Raw genomic sequence first — 16,981 nt, 5'->3', positions numbered from 1 at the left:
ACGGTAATGCTAAAAAATATACAGTATCCCTGTATCTGCCTATTACAGTCTGTGAAAACAAAACAGGTTTTAGAGAACTAACTAACCAAAGAGTGCTGAAACCATTATATGCATTGGGACTTGGAAATTTATTACAATTCATAGTTTTCATGTGACGTCACACCCTTATAGGAATGTCCTCCTGACGGGCAAAATATGCGCTCGTCCATTGACTGCAGTTATTTTTTACACAGTTTGTTTAGCCAAAATGCCGGATAGTTGTTGTTCAGTTGGATAACCGATGGAGAGACAAGCCTGGGTTGTGCTTCAACAGAATCCCGTCCGAAAAAGCAGGAGTCCGAAAAGAGCAGACTGTGGATTTTTGCTGTTAGAATTGCCTCCATCTTTGGGGACGGGATAGAACTGCAACATTAAAGTACACACGTCTTTGCAGCAAACATTTGATCTAAGGTAAGCTCAAATAAACTCAAAGTATTTCAACTGTATTTTAATCATTATATATAAGTAATCATCTGATATTCTTTTTGTTCCGCATTTCCCTAAGCAATTTTATCATAGTAAACTCCACAAATAATCACTCCAGAATGATTGTTTAGTGTAAAACATGTTGAAGAATAGCTTGGAGGCATTCGATTTATTTTCATAAAGGTCAAATATAATAACACACAATCAGGATCTATCCCAATTTCATCTAAGTTCTTGCCATAGAACTCAGCTAATCTTCTTTGCTCGAGAGCCATTTATTATGCAAGTAAGTGTGACAGTTTGCTTCATCTCACTGTTTATGTTATAATAAACAGAATATTTTGGGATTTTTGACAGTTGATCTGATAAAGAAAAAAAATACATCTGATGACATCATTTTTGGCTCAAAGTAAAGGTGATGCAAAATGTGGACAGTTCTCTGATATTTTATAGACCAAATGATTTATCACTTAAGAATATAATTAACTGAGTAATTGATAATGAGAATACATTTTGATTGCTGCTCTAAGCACAATCCCAGTTCAGTACAATATGACATTTTTGAGTTTTGTGTTGCAACTTAATTGAGATCTTACTCTGATATTTTAGTCCTTCTCAGTCTTGGTACAAAAATCGCATTTTCATTTCGTAGCTCTGTCACAATCTGTAAACAAAAAGCAAATGTATAAACAACATTTTACATTATTACAGTATTTGAAATTGAAAAACAAGTTGACCAGACTTGAGAGAATAAAATTCAACTTCATCTTAAAACATTTCTTCTTACCCAGTCAACCTCTGTCTGCGCTTACACATTTGAATAAAACAGGCTTCATGGGGACCTTTCACATAAAATGTTACAGCTCCTTGTGGGGACAGATTTCTTACATTTTTCACACAGTTTGTACTCAGGATGTGTGCTGCGGGGATGTTGTGAGTGTCCAGAATAGAGTTACAATTAATCAAGAAAAGAAATCCTTGTCAAGGTAAAAATCTGCCCTAAATATCCCACTACCACTAACCTTCTATATGGGCAACATTAAACTGTTTGGTGTACAAATTCACAGTAGATTACCATTGAAATAAACTTCATTCCTCCTTTTAATTCCTTAAAAAATATAAAAGCATGACAAAGAGAGACCGTAGAAACAAATCTTTAGTTATGAACACGAATGTACCTGTTGAGGAGAGTTGTTTGGAGTCTTTGACAGGAGGGAAGGATCAGAGTCATCTACTGCCATGATGTATAGTCCCTACCAGATGGGTTCAAAAGTCTCCAAATATCTGTAAGACCAAAGTTTTTACACATCCTTTGAAGCGTCAATGTTGCTCTAGGGGGCTTACACTTTTTTGCTTCACTATGATCAAGGACTGAGTCCATCAGAAGATTAAAGCCTCCTCCCAATATTATATCATGGGGGCACCAGCGGCTTGCAACATTCCTTCAAGATCTATAAAAAAATCCCTGATCATCAGCATTAGGTGCATAAATAGTAGCCAAAATCAACCTTTGCCCCTGAATTACTACTAAAAAAATAAAGACTCTTCCTAAATTATCTTTAATCTGTTTGAGACATTTGAATTGTAGATGCTTACTTATCAGTGTTATGACTCCCCTGCTAAAGAAAACATGTCCGCCCAAATCTTCCCAAATATTTCAGCTTCCTCTGGGGAAAGATGTGTTTCTTAAAGAAACACTATATAATATTTCTTACTCTTAAGAAGAGAAATAACCTTCCTTCTTTTTATGGGGTTCCCCAACCCATTCACATTCCACGACAATCCAGAGAAAATCCACTCATATTAACTTTTGACATGTTAGAAATTATTGATTGTGTGTCAAAAGCAAAATGATAAAGACCACATTCCACAATGGTTCAACAATCAACCCCCAAACATAACAAACAGAAAAAGGAAAAACATGCGCATTAACCCCCGTGACAAATTTACCGTCGGATTGCTCAAATCCGGTGTTTGTATACAAATTTTGTGAAACAGAATTACATAACAGAATATAATCTATAAAACAATGTCGAGCCAATAAGCGGAATAAACACAAAGAAAATGTAGTTTAATTCACAAAACTGATCTGAAGGTGTGTTCCTCCACAAAACCCGTTAGCAGAACCAGCACAAAAAATAAGACTCCGTTCAGTTTCCTCAGACAGTCAAACGAACGTTCAGTGACCTAGCTGTTCATGAGTGCAGCAGATGACCTAATCCTTCCAATGTCCTGCAAAAAATACTCACCACCATTTTCATGTACAACAGTTAAGAGAAGACTCCGGACAGCAGGCCTTATGGGAAGAATTCCAAAGAAAAAGACACTTTTGAAACAGAAAATTAAAAAGAAAAGGTTCGAGTGGGCAAAGAAACAGACATTGGACAACAGATAATTGGAAAAGAGTGTTATGGATCTTAACCCCATTGAGCTTTTGTGGGATCAGCTAGACTGTAAGGTACATGAGGAGTGCCCAACAAGACAGTCACATCTATGACATGTGCTACAGGAAGTGTGGGGTGAAATGTCAGTATCTGGACAAACTGACAACTAGAATGGCAAAGATCTGCAAAGCTGTCATTGCTGCACGTAGAGGATTTTTTGATGAGAACTCTTTGAAGCAGTTTAAGAAGTTTTTTTTTCTTCAAATTGTAAAAGTAATTTTTCATGTTGTTAATGTCCTGACTGATACATTGTGATCAGTTAAATGCCACTTTGGTGAATAAAAGTGCCAATTTCTTTCCATAAGGGCAAAATCTGTACATTATTCCAAACTTTTGGCCTCCAGTGTATATTCCTGTTGCATAGAAAACGTGCTAGTGTTTTGACAGAATGATGAGATGTTGAGTCGGGTTTGTCTTGCTTTGTTAGAGTTAGTGTATGTAGAGATTTTTTTGTTTTTTTGTTTTGCATTTGAAGTGTAGAGTTTGTATTTAAGACTAAACTAAATGTGGTTTTGAGCAGAAAATTTACTATTTGGCTAACTGTGTGATGTAGGTGTGTTGCTGTGCTGAGATTAGAAAAAGTATCTTAAACAATTAAAAACAATTTGTTAGCAATTGTTATAATAGGGCAACATATCCTGGAGATAAAACTCACAAAATCCCAAATATATAAAAAAATTGCTTTGGATATGTTTTACTTCAGTCCAAATGATATAAAAAGTTACATGAAATAATAATTTTTTGCAAATCATTTTCCACTCTTGCCTGTTTTAGGGTTAAAATAGCAACTTAGCAATATCTCCTTTCGTGTTCAACAGAAAATAAAGTCATATAGGTTTGCAACAACAGGAAGGTGAGTAAATCATGACAGAATTGTCTCTTTGGGTGATCTAAGACACTTCTGAATTTTAATAGGCACGGTAGTGTGGAGTTATTGTGAAATATTCACTCCTCAAAGTGCAGTCACACTTTATAATAACACAAGTGTAAATTAGTGTGTAGTTTTTGCTGGCCTCAGACAGTAAACTACACTTTTACATGAAAACCCAGTCAGATGTGTTTATTTGACTTGGCTTTACTAAAAAGGAAATATGTCAGACTTTTTGGAGAGCAGAGAATGAATGTATCAATAACACAAAGGAAATGATGTCTCTCACCTTTTATTAATTTCGCCGTCACTTTAGATAATTTTACTGACTTTGACTCTTATCAGCTGTTTAACTGAACGTGGACACCCTAAATCAATAACTTGTCAACTGGTGGGTTAATTTGAATCACTGCCCCGATGGGTGATCGTATGGACCCGTGAGCTCTAGCTTCTGGGTCAAATGTCCACAGAGTATTGTATGAAGTACTACATCATCATACTTAAGTATGTACTTTTATGGATATTAACTCAAGTAAATGTTAAAGTAGCTCATGAGGAAAATATTAAAGTAACTAATATTAAATGTACTAAAGTATCTAAAATACAAGTTAATGGCTTTAAATTCATTGTTAAGTAAATTTTTAAGGGTAAATTGGTTTTGCAAATTTTATGTTTTGATTTTATTTATGATTTCATGAGTGCATCTGGCCATTATTGGTTAAAACACATGGGGCATATTCACTAAACAGTTGCGCCACTTCTACATGTTGTATATCAGCGTCTTATTAATAAATAACTGCGTCTTATTCACTAACCACCCACACTTACATTTAGCAGGCGCAATCACCGCTGAAATTGCACTACACTTTCAATATTTAAATGATGTCATTGTTATTCCTTTCCATGCAAACACGCCTCTTTCTATGTAAATTAGGCTTCATTCTCAAAACTCTGAGCAATTTACATTGTGCTACTACCGCCAAATGAAAGATGCCGGTAAAATGAATTTGATTTAAAAGAGAAGTTTGTGAACATTTTCATCCGATCATTTCAGCAGTAATTAATCAAATATTCATCAAATGATGTTGAAAAGTGTTATAACCTGCCATATATCCAGATGTGTGGTGTCGTCAAGTGCATGTTCTGCATGTTTAAGAGATGATTCTGGTGTCTGGATCAAAGTGATTCTGTTCAGTCCCGGCAAGATGGGTCAAATACGGTGATCTGCGGCATCCTCGGCTATATTGTGCTCAGAATCAGACCGCAAGATCAGAATTGCACATGCAGTTTGTGTTTAGCAGCATGTTTAGGTGTGTTTGTGCTGTGGCCTGATCTGCATAATTTCTTTAGTGAATTGGGCGCTAAACAAGCGCAGTTAGCATGTGCAAAAAAAAAAACAATACTTTTAGCGGGTGCAATTCATTTCAATGGTTTCATGGTTAAATGTACCATATTTTCCATATATAAATTCGCTCCTGGGCTAAATTGCATTGTTCAAAGAAACAAAACACAGATACAGTAAGTTGCATCTCTGTATAAGTCACACTGATCAAGTTTTCATGCGTTACAGATGATGAGATTTTTTTTATATATATATTCCAGAAAATACAATAAATGTTTACAGCATTTCATTGGCTTATTAACGGCTACTGGAACATTCAGTAGCAACATGTCGACTGTGTGATCATGCTGTTAATTAAGGGTTCATGCATAAAGCACACTTCTACTGTTGTTTATGCATTTATACAATTGTCGGTTTTCCAATTCAGCCAATCTAATGATAATAATTTTGCTGGGCTTAAGCAGTTCATGGCAGAATTTTAGACATTTTTGTCAAGGACAAATTTGGTTATGGGTAACCACTTGATGTTAGACCTGAAGCCAAACAAGTTGAGAACCACCAATCTAAATGAAACTAATGTTGAAAAATAATCCAATGCACAAATAAAATGTTCTACATTTTTTAGATCTGATTTCTCATTCCCTCCTGGTCCACCATGCTCTCCAATCAACAGAGCTTCCATCATTAATTCCTGCTTAATCTCAGGAGGTTTTTGCTTGTTGTTATTGTCAAATGTAACGAAGGCTCCTTTTACCACCATTTTCCTCCAGGTCAAAGGGCATTTATCGAGACAAATGAGCTACAAATGAACGATGATCAGAGCGATCAGAAGTGGAATGCGTACATCATAGCATTCTGCAGGTGTCGTCCCAACTATTAGATGCTGTTTAGCCATAAATCACATAAACTGCAGCCTAGATTCATTTCGACACAGCATTTAGAGACCACATTTACTTGATTCTCTTGATTTACTTCTGTGACATTAACAAGAGTAGACAGTTTAAAGATGTTTATACATTAGCTGCATGTTATTAATTATTTAGAAAGATAAATATTTTTTCTTTATGATGACCTATAGTTCTGCTTTATGAAAAGCAATGCATGATATGTAACTGCAGAGTGAGGGGGAGAACATGGAATCTATCATGGATTGGAGTCTCATGGAATTAATCAACTACGTTGCTCAACCTAAAGACAGTCTAACTAGCATTCTGCAACCTCAGGAGCACAGCATTCCTTAATTCATTTTACAGATTAAAGGGATAACTCACCCACAAATGCAAGTTATCTCATCAATAACTACACCTCATGCCCTCCCAAGGTCACATTACTTTTTTCTTTTTGTCCATACAATGTAAGTCAGACAATCGAGAGTACATGGCAAATTTGCTGCAAACTTGCCACAAATTTGCCACTGATAATTTTCACATGCAAATGAGCTTTGTGCATTGTTGCCAAAGGTTTTCCAGAGGTTCACCACTACCGACGAAGAGCTGTAAACTTCTTGCAAGCATTTGTGGCAAATCAAATACTAATTTGCATGCAAGTTGCAAATTTGCTGCTAGTTTAGATTTTTTGTAAGGGCGGAGACCAAAACTTTCAAGCTCCAAAAAGATTTTTGTCAATCATACGATTTCTTAAGATTTTATTCAGTATAAATCCTAATATCCACAGGCTTACTGTGTTCACGAGAGAAGCTCCTTCATTCACCCAAAGTAAACGAGAGGAGTACAAAACTAGACGAGACTAGCGGGTGCGAAGATGCGGGGTAAACTAAAACAATAACCAACCCCCGTGAAATGGATGTGCTGTGGTATTTATAGGGGAAGGTGCAGGTGTAAACAATGAAAGGTGATGAGACAAGTGCAGGTGAAACGATTAAAGGGGTGATTGAGACGAGTGCAGGTGGTCATAATGTTTTGGCCATATGAGCGTGCATGTGAGCCCGAGGAGAGAGACCTGCTAACGAGCAGGAGATCTCGAGGGAGCAAAACGAGCGTGAGCTCGAGGGGGGCGGAACGAGCATGCAAGCTCGAGGGGGCATAACGAGCGTGCGAGCTTGAGGAGTGAGTGTGTGTGCGACGAAGCGGGGATGGGGCAGAGGAGCGGGGTTCGTGACAGTACTCCCCCCTCTAAAACGGACGGCTCCTGACGGCCGCGCTCAGATGCGAGGAAGTGGTTCTGGACGATCCCAACAAACAAAAAAACCCTGAACAGACAACCCACAAAACACACAAACAAAATTGAGGGCAGTCCAAGGGGCACAGAGGGAAATGAGACAGTCCATGGGGTCAATGGGCAGTTTCAAGGCAAGGTCAGGGGGAACATAGCGGACAGGCGGGTGGTCGGGAGATCTAGGGGGCAGCCGTAGGGCAGAGACAGGGTCAGGGGGTCTGGAAGGCGACTGGAGGACAGGGACTGGGTCCGGGGGTCTGGAAGGTGACCACCGGACAGGAATAGGGTCCGGAGGCCAGAGAAGAGGCCACAGGACAGGGAGAGGGTCAGAAAGTCCGGGCTGAGCCGTGAAAGGCGGTGCCGTCAGAGGCGGCACTGTAGGAGGTGGGGTTCTGGAAGGCTCTGGAGGTGGAGCCGAAAGAGGCTTTAGGGGCGAAGGCCTGAAAGGCTCAGGAGGTGGAGCCAATGGAGGTGGCGCCGTGGGAGGTCCCCGAGGCGACGACCTGGCAGGCTCTGTAGTCTCGGGGGTAGAGCCGTAGGAGGCCCGAGAGGCGGAGCCATAGAAAGCTCTGGAGTCTTTGGGAGCAGAGCCATGCGGTGCTCGGGAGGTGGAGCCGTGGGAGGCTCTGGAGGGGGAGCCGTAGGAGGCTCGGGAGGCGGAGCCGTAGGAGGCTCGGGAGGCGGAGCCGTAGGAGGCTCGAGAGGCGGAGCCGTAGGAGGCTCGGGAGGCGGAGCCGTAGGAGGCTCGGGAGGCGGAGCCGTAGGAAGCTCTGGAGTCTCTGGGAGTAGAGCCGTGAGAGGCTCGGGGAAAAAGGTCGTGGAAGACTCGAGAGGCTCTAGAGGTGGGGCCCTGGAAGGCTCGAGAGGCTCGGGAGGAGGAGGAGCCCTGGAAGACTCGAGAGACGAAGCCCTGTGAGGCTTGGAAGGGGGTGGAGCCCTGAAAGACTCGAGAGGAGAAGCCCTGAGAGGTTTGAGAGGGGGAGGAGCCCTGAGAGACTCGAGAGGCGAAGCCGTGAGAGGCTTGAGGGGTGGAGCCATGAAAGACTCAAGGGACGGAGCCCTGAGAGGCTCGAGGGGAGAAGGAGCCCTGAGAGACTCGAGAGGCGAAGCCGTGAGAGGCTTGATGGGTGGAGCCATGAAAGACTCGAGGGACGGAGCCCTAAGAGGCTCGAGGGGAGGAGGAGCCCTGAAAGACTCGAGAGGGGAAGCCCTGAGAGGCTTGAGGGGGGTAGGAGCCCTGAGAGACTCGAGAAGCGAAGCCGTGAGAGGCTTGAGGGGTGGAGCCCTGAAAGACTCGAGAGGAGAAGCCCTGAGAGGCTCAAGAGGAGGAACCCTGGGAGGCTTGGGAGGAGGAGCCTTGGGAGGCTCGAGAAGAGGAGCCCTGGGAGGCTTGGGAGGAGGAGCCTTGAAAGACTCGGGAGGAGAAGCCCTGAGAGGCTTGAGAGGCGGAGCTCTGGGGGGCTCGAGAGACTTGAAAGGCAGAACCCTGGGGGGCTTGGGAGGTAGAGCTCTGGGAGGCTCGAGAGGAGCCTTAGGAGGCTCGAGAGGAAGAGCCCTGGGAGGCTTGAGAGGAGCCCTGGGAGGCTTGGGAGGAGGATCCTTGGGAGGCTCATGAGGCGGAGGCCGCGAGGGCTCTGAGGGGCGAGCAGAGGCTGGCAGAGCCGTGGAAGACTCTGAGAGCGGAGCAGAGGCTGCAGAGTCGTGGAAGACTCTGAGAGCGGAGCAGAACCCGGCAGAGCCGTGGAAGACTCTGGGGGCGGAGCAGAACCCGGCAGAGCCGTGGAAGACTCTGGGGGCGGAGCAGAACCCGGCAGAGCCGTGGAAGACTCTGGGGGCGGAGCAGAACCCGGCAGAGCCGTGGAAGACTCTGGGGGCGGAGCAGAACCCAGCAGAGCCGTGGAAGACTCTGAGGGCGGAGCAGAACCCGACAGAGCCGTGGAAGACTCTGAGGGCGGAGCAGAGGTCGGTAGAGCTGTGGAAGACTCTGAGGGAACCTCTGCGGTCTTGAGCACAAGACGAGACTGGGGAGAAGGGGCCCTCTTCCTTCTCTTACGTCTTCGGCCAACAGGGGACGTGGCCATGGGGACGGTCGAGGCTACAGGCGCTGGCTCTGGGGCGGTCGAGGCTACAGGCGCTGGTTCGCTGACCGTGGCAGACATGGGCGCTGGCTCGTTGGCTGTGGCGGGCATGGGCGCTGGCTCGTTGGCTGTGGCGGGCATGGGCGCTGGCTCGTTGGCCGTGGCGGGCATGGGCGCTGGCTCGTTGCCCGTGGCGGGCATGGGCGCTGGCTCGTTGGCCGTGGCGGGCATGGGCGCTGGCTCGTTGGCCGTGGCGGGCATGGGCGCTGGCTCTCTGGCCGTGGCGGGCATGGGCGTTGACTCGCTGGCCGTGCCAGGCATGGGCGTTGACTCGCTGGCCGTGCCAGGCTTCGAAACTGGGGCCGTGACAGGCTTCGGGACTGGGGCCGTGACAGGCTTCGGGGCTAGGGCCGTGACAGGCCTCGGGACTGGGGCCGTGTCAGGCTTCAAGACGGGGGCCGTGTCTGGCTTCAAGACGGGGGCCGTGGTAGGCTTCAAGACGGGGGCCCTGGTAGGCTTCAAGACGGGGGCCGTGGTATGAGCGCTGGTTCAGTGTCTGCCTCCCCCACAGTAAACGAGGAACCAGCGCACAGTAGGGCGAGGTCAATAAACTGAGCCAGGTTGGGAGAGCAGCGACCACCAGGCATGAATGATGAGGCTGGCTCATTCAGTCCAAATTGAAAAATGTCTTTTAGAGCCACCTCATCAAAATTCACCTGGTTAGCCAGGGCACAAAAATCAACAACAAAAGCCTCAATGGGTTGGTTCCCCTGACGAAGAACCAAGAGCTGGGCCACTGGGTCCATAACATGAAGGGTAGGGTCTCTCATACTATACACGCTGTCCTGCATCAAAACCCCTAGGCGAGCGTCCGACGAACCGTCAAACCGCTCGGGGGTTTGAAAGCTCGCGGCGCTGGGAAATACAGTGGGAACATCAACGGACAGAGGGACAGGCGCAGGCGGAACAGGTAAAAACTGATTAGAAATCGCACGTACTGTCTGCAGGATCTCCTGTATCTGCTGTCCCTGAGCCGCGATTGTTTGATCGTGTTGGCCGACCGTAGATCCCTGGGCAGAAAGTGCCGTGTAGATCCACTCTAATGAGCTGCGGAAATCCTCAGCGGTTTCCATTGTGACTGTCTACGGTGGGGTTGGTTATTCTGTAGCGAATACAAGTAGAGACAGTCACAATGTGACTAAAAAACTGCTTTATTAAAATAAAAGCAGGCAACAGTACAAAACAAGGGCAAATCCAGAGAAGAATGGTCAGGGTGAGCGTTAGGTCAAAAGCCGGGGAATAAAGATATAAACAAGGGGGCAAATCCGGGAGAGAGTAGTCAAAGGGAGCGTGAGGTCGAAGCCGGGGAATCAATATACAAACAAGACAAGCAAGAGGAAAAGACAGGGGAACAAGGGGGGCTGGCAAGCTAAGGGGTAAACGAGAGGAGTATAAAACTAGACGAGACTAGCGGGGGGCGAAGATGCGGGGTAAACTAGAACAATAACCAACCTCCGTGAAACGGATGTGCTGTGGTATTTATAGGGGAAGGTGCAGGTGTAAACAATAAAAGGTGATGAGACGAGTGCAGGTGAAACGATTAAAGGGGTGATTGAGACGAGTGCAGGTGGTCATAATGTTTTGGCCATAGGAGCGTGCATGTGAGCCCGAGGAGAGAGACCTGCTAACGAGCAGGAGATCTCGAGGGAGCAAAACGTGCGTGAGAGCTCGAGGGAGCAAAACGAGCGTGAGCTCGAGGGGGGCGGAACGAGCGTGCGAGCTCGAGGGGGCGGAACGAGTGTGCGAGCTTGAGGAGTGAGTGTGTGTGCGACGAAGCGGGGATGGGGCAGAGGAGCGGGGTTCGTGACAAGAGCGGCAAATTTGTGGCAAGTTTCGATTTTTTTAAGGAACTTCTTCACATGAGACATGAGGGTGAGTAAATGACGAGTGAGATATATTTTGTCTTTGTAATCATGACACTTATTTTGGCAGTGTGAAAAATGTAATTCTCGTTTTACTGTAGTATCAAATGAATACCAGTATTAACAGTAATAGTAGTATCAGCAGTTAATACCAATCATTGAGGTCTTGAACTGCAGAAGGGACTGATAATGTATTCTCTTATGGCTTTCTCAAATATATATTCTTATGTTTAATCACTAAAATAACTGACAGACAGACCATGTGGCCACTGCTCTGTAATTATAATCTAAAATACTCTTGAGTCCTGTGATAAAATGATCAATTTGGGTCAGGCCTCCTCAGTTACCGCTGCCTCTCTATGGAGCTGCTCCTCAGTCAAGATGCTTTTAAGGAGGATGGAGCTGAGAGAGAGACCCTGCTCTCCTTCACTCTCCGCAGGTGATCTGCCCAAAACTGCTGGCTATTTATCAAAACCTCCATTATTTACAAAGGTTTCATTTACAGATGAACCCCAGGGGTACCTGGAGAGTCAATTAGAGACCACCAACCACATGTGTGCTTCTCCCAGACACGTCAGGGGGTCAATTAAGCTGCATGACAGCGGCCCATGCTGCTGCCCAGTCCCTCATTCAGAGCCAAGTGAGTGAGTTTTAGTGTTATGATCAATGAAAAAAACTAAATTAAAAAATTTCTGTGACTTCAGCGAAAACTAAATAAAATAGAATTAATTACAAATCACATTAAAATGAAGACTCACATATCAGTAACCTTATAAAAGCTGTTTTATTCTACATGAAGAGGGTCCACACATGTTACAATCATATGACCGGCCGAATAATACTCACTTAATCTCAGTAACGTCCTGTTATTTGACACTTTCACTCATTGATTAAAGTAATCATGTATGACTGTGAATACTACATTTCTACAATGACATCTGAAACTGAAAACTATTGATTTTAAATGATCCAAAACACTAGGTGTCAGTGTGAGTACAAGATAACACAAAGACAAAAGTTACTGAGTGCACCTTTAATTTAGTGCTACAACAAATGTGCTTTTTTGTCACTTCTACACGACTGCAATGGTGGATTATGTCTTTATAAACACGTATTTTTCACACTGTTACTCACACACTACTATGTTATGATAACGAAACACTTTTACTCTAAAGCATAATTTGAAAAACAATGCATTTGTAACGCTTTTATGACATATGCTTTATATTTACACACTTATTCAAGTATGATTAACTTTTGGGGTAGCTCACCTGATAGAGTGTTGGGCTTTCGACTCTCAGAGGACTGAGGTTTGAGCCCAGCCAAGCACGAAAGATCTTTCATGAGACGGAAGTGTCATCGAAGAAACACTAAATGATGTGGTTGCTTTAGAAAATTTGCTTTTTATGTCGCAATTGCAACAAGAAAACTATCGGTTAGGTTCAGGTGTTGGTTAAGGGTATATCTAATTTTTTCACCAGACATTTATCTTTTAGAACACTATAGGTTAGGTTTAGGCTACAGTGTTAGATTAGGGAAGTAAGTTTTACTCAAAAACTCCATCTAGAAATCACCTTAAAAACCTTTAATGGAGACATTGGAGAGCACATCAATTCCTTTTGAAAAACACAAACATTATTAAACAGACATCAGTACTTGGGATATCATTCTTTTGTCTGTTTACAATCATGACAAAAATTGGTCTTATTCACTAATCTAGTTTAACCATCACAGTTAAGTTATTGTCATTCTGCGTAAACATGCATCCTATCTACACTCACCTAAAGGATTATTAGGAACACCATACTAATACTGTGTTTGACCCCCTTTTGCCTTCAGAACTGCCTTAATTCTACGTGGCATTGATTCAACAAGGTGCTGAAAGCATTCTTTAGAAATGTTGGCCCATATTGATAGGATAGCATCTTGCAGTTGATGGAGAATTGTGGGATGCACATCCAGGGCACGAAGCTCCCGTTCCACCACATCCCAAAGATGCTCTATTGGGTTGAGATCTGTTGAGTGTGGGGGCCATTTCAGTACAGTGAACTCAATGTCATGTTCAAGAAACCAATTTGAAATGATTCGAGCTTTGTGACATGGTGCATTATCCTGCTGGAAGTAGCCATCAGAGGATGGGTACATGGTTGCCATAAAGGGATGGACATGGTCAGAAACAATGCTCAGGTAGGCCGTGGCATTTAAACGATGCCCAATTGGCACTAAGGGGCCTAAAGTGTGCCAAGAAAACATCCCCCACACCATTACACCACCACCACCAGCCTGCACAGTGGTAACAAGGCATGATGGATCCATGTTCTCATTCTGTTTACGCCAAATTCTGACTCTACCATCTGAGTGTCTCAACATAAATCGAGACTTATCAGACCAGGCAACATTTTCCCAGTCTTCAACTGTCCAATTTTGGTGAGCTCTTGCAAATTGTAGCCTCTTTTTCCTATTTGTAGTGGACATGAGAGGTACCCGGTGGGGTCTTCTGCTGTTGTAGCCCATCCGCCTCAAGGTTGTGCATGTTGTGGCTTCACAAATGCTTTGCTGCATACCTCGGTTGTAACGAGTGGTTATTTCAGGCAAAGTTGCTCTTCTATCAGCTTGAATCAGTCGGCCCATTCTCCTCTGACCTCTAGCATCAACAAGGCATTTTCAGCCCACAGGACTGCCACATACTGGATGTTTTTCCTTTTCACACCATTCTTTGTAAACCCTAGAAATGGTTGTGCGTGAAAATCCCAGTAACTGAGCAGATTGTGAAATACTCAGACCGGCCCGTCTGGCACCAACAACCATGCCACGCTCAAAATTGCTTAAATCACCTTTCTTTCCCATTCTGACATTCAGTTTGGAGTTCAGGAGATTGTCTTGACCAGGACCACACCCCTAAATGCATTGAAGCAACTGCCATGTGATTGGTTGATTAGATAATTGCATTAATGAGAAATTGAACAGGTGTTCCTAATAATCCTTTAGGTGAGTGTATATAAATCAGGGTTATTATAGATTGCGGAAACCGGGTCATAATATATATATACATATATTTTAAAAGCGATGCTAGTATACATATTCTATCGATCGTATCAGCGATAATTCATCAAATAATGATCAAATTATGTAGAAAATGTTATAAACTGGCATATATCCAGACATGCGTTGTATTCAAGCACACTTTCAGCATGATAAAAGATGATTCAGGTGTCTGGGTCACAGTAGTCAGTGATGGGTGATGGGGTATTTAATGATTGTATTTAATATATATAATAAATTACATTTATTGTAACAAGTACATATTTATAAAACATATATTTTTATACATTTGAAATGTGTATACCTTTAAACATGAGCGTAGATGCTTGTTTCACTTGTCTCATGGTCTTATCTGTGTTTTGCTTTTGTATTTTCTGAATTTTTTTTAGCACTGAAGTACCAGCATTACAGGTCAAATACTGAGGCTGCACTAAATATATCAGAGGAAGGCGTTGTACATTTTATTCATCGTCTATTTTATCCATCCAGTTTACATGTCCCTGATAAGTAGTATATTTCAAAGCACATTTTTTACACGTTTCTAATTGAGAGCGCAGCGCATGTCTGGTGGCATTTTGCCTACACACATACAGTGAACGGCTTCGTGCAGAAAGCAATAGGGTGGGCGAGAGAGAGATTTTTTTCTCGCTCTCCATCAGAATAATCAGCTAAGGACATGTAAACACTGAAGTGCATAAAAACGTAATGAAACGCCCATTTTTAAATGTTACTCTTCCATTTATAGTTTCTATTAATAAAATATTCCTTGTATATGCCATTTCATAATCATAGCCTAATAATGCTTATAATAATTATTATTATATATTATTATTTATATATTTTGTAATAATAATAATAATTATTATACTATTATTATTTAAAATATATTAGAATTATTTTATTTTTCTTACCAGATGGAGCTGAATTTGTTGGCCACATTAACTGTGGAATATGTTGTTAACTTTGGTTTTTCCTGGTATTTCTGATATTATTATGTGCCTGTATGCCATGTATAACAATATTATTCTGGAGGCAGGAGGTGTCAAGCAAAATTTGAATTTTCAAGCAAACATTTTGCAGTGAATAATAAATACAAATTCAAGCATTAAAATAAATATAATAAATCAATACAGCCTACAAACAGGTTAAAGTCCCATAAGTATATCAGGGATTTTTATGATTTATGATTATTAAATAATAATAATAATAATAATAATAATAACAATAATGTTACATTTATACAGTGCCTTTTCAGAGCTCAAGAACATTTAACATTCTCAAATTTAGCACAGTTTAAAGAAGAATAAGAAGAAATAAGACAGAGCAAGTTTCAGATTCTTTGTTTTACATAAGCAGGAATATTCTGAAAATATGAATACTGTATGGATCATTTTAACCTTTATGGAGCATTTTTACTTTTTTCAGAATACAGTCTTAACCAGATAATTACCGTAATCGCTGATGTGGATATAAATGTGGTCAACTTTAAGAGACTAAAAGATGAGCTAAAATGTGAAATCACTTCAGGTCAGGAATTTAACATTGAGCTTTGTGCTCATCCCTAATATATACTGTAATTCCTTTAGGCAGTCAGGTGATTCAACAGCGCAGACAGCACGTGCAAATAACTGCCATTTTACCAGGAGCAATTAATTCTTAGTAAAATCCCCTATGTTGTTCTATCTTTCTCTTAGACCTTCTGTCTTGCATTCCAGGCTTTTATCAAGAACAAGTAATGGGGCTGTGGTTTTCAAGAGGCCAAGGATCAGGAACACTGTAAGAGGGGGACTGGCTACCTCTTGTTGTTTTAATGTGTTCTTAATGCCTAGACAGGTAATCTATCTGAAGACAAGAAAGTGTTTTTTTCAGGTTTAGCAGGGGACAGGAGAGCTTTGTTGCCTTGGGGTCTCCAGCTATTATTGTCCACCACCACCTCAACATTAGGACCTTACTTCACACAATTTGGGACTTACAAGCAAGCTGCATTGAGTGGATTTGTTTTCAGGTAGGTTTGGAAACTCTTCTTCTCCCAGAGGAAAATTGCTCAGAGGTTACAGGAGGCTTGATGCGATGTGTCAGTTATGTTTGATTTAAGGGTAACACTTTTCATGAATGTTCCCTTTGTTAAGGGTCACTTTTTTAAGGGTTCCTTTTGTTAAGGGTTTATAATAATGTTCCCCTTGTTAAGGATTTATAAATGGATTCAATAATGGTGAAAAGTAATTTACATATGCATTATTAATAGATTATATGCACTTGAATAGTGAGCATTTTAATTTCTATGTTAAAAATGCTTAATAAATACACTTTTTCAAACTTATATTCATAAAGAAATATAAAATGCACAAAAAATACACTATTATTGTGAGATTAAAAGGAGGGATTATGTCATTTTGCAACAGTCTGTTTTTGTTTATATGAATTACTGTAATGTCTTGACTCACCTGTGTTGTCACTTTCTTTGGCACGTTGATTTCAAAAGAATGGTGCTACTCTTAAAAAACTATTTTCAACTCTTCATGCTCATTCACAGCGTATACAGTATCATATAATGAAGACTGATGACCATTAAACTGTTGATGAGCATTGATGACCGTTTGTAAACTACTTGTTAATTGACTCTTCATTAAGGCTAAAATGAAGAG

Source organism: Xyrauchen texanus, chromosome 21 (genome assembly GCF_025860055.1).
Source record: "Xyrauchen texanus isolate HMW12.3.18 chromosome 21, RBS_HiC_50CHRs, whole genome shotgun sequence".
Lineage (NCBI taxonomy): Eukaryota > Metazoa > Chordata > Actinopteri > Cypriniformes > Catostomidae > Xyrauchen > Xyrauchen texanus.
The sequence above is the reverse complement of the archived record's forward strand: the minus strand, read 5'-3'. Positions refer to the sequence as shown.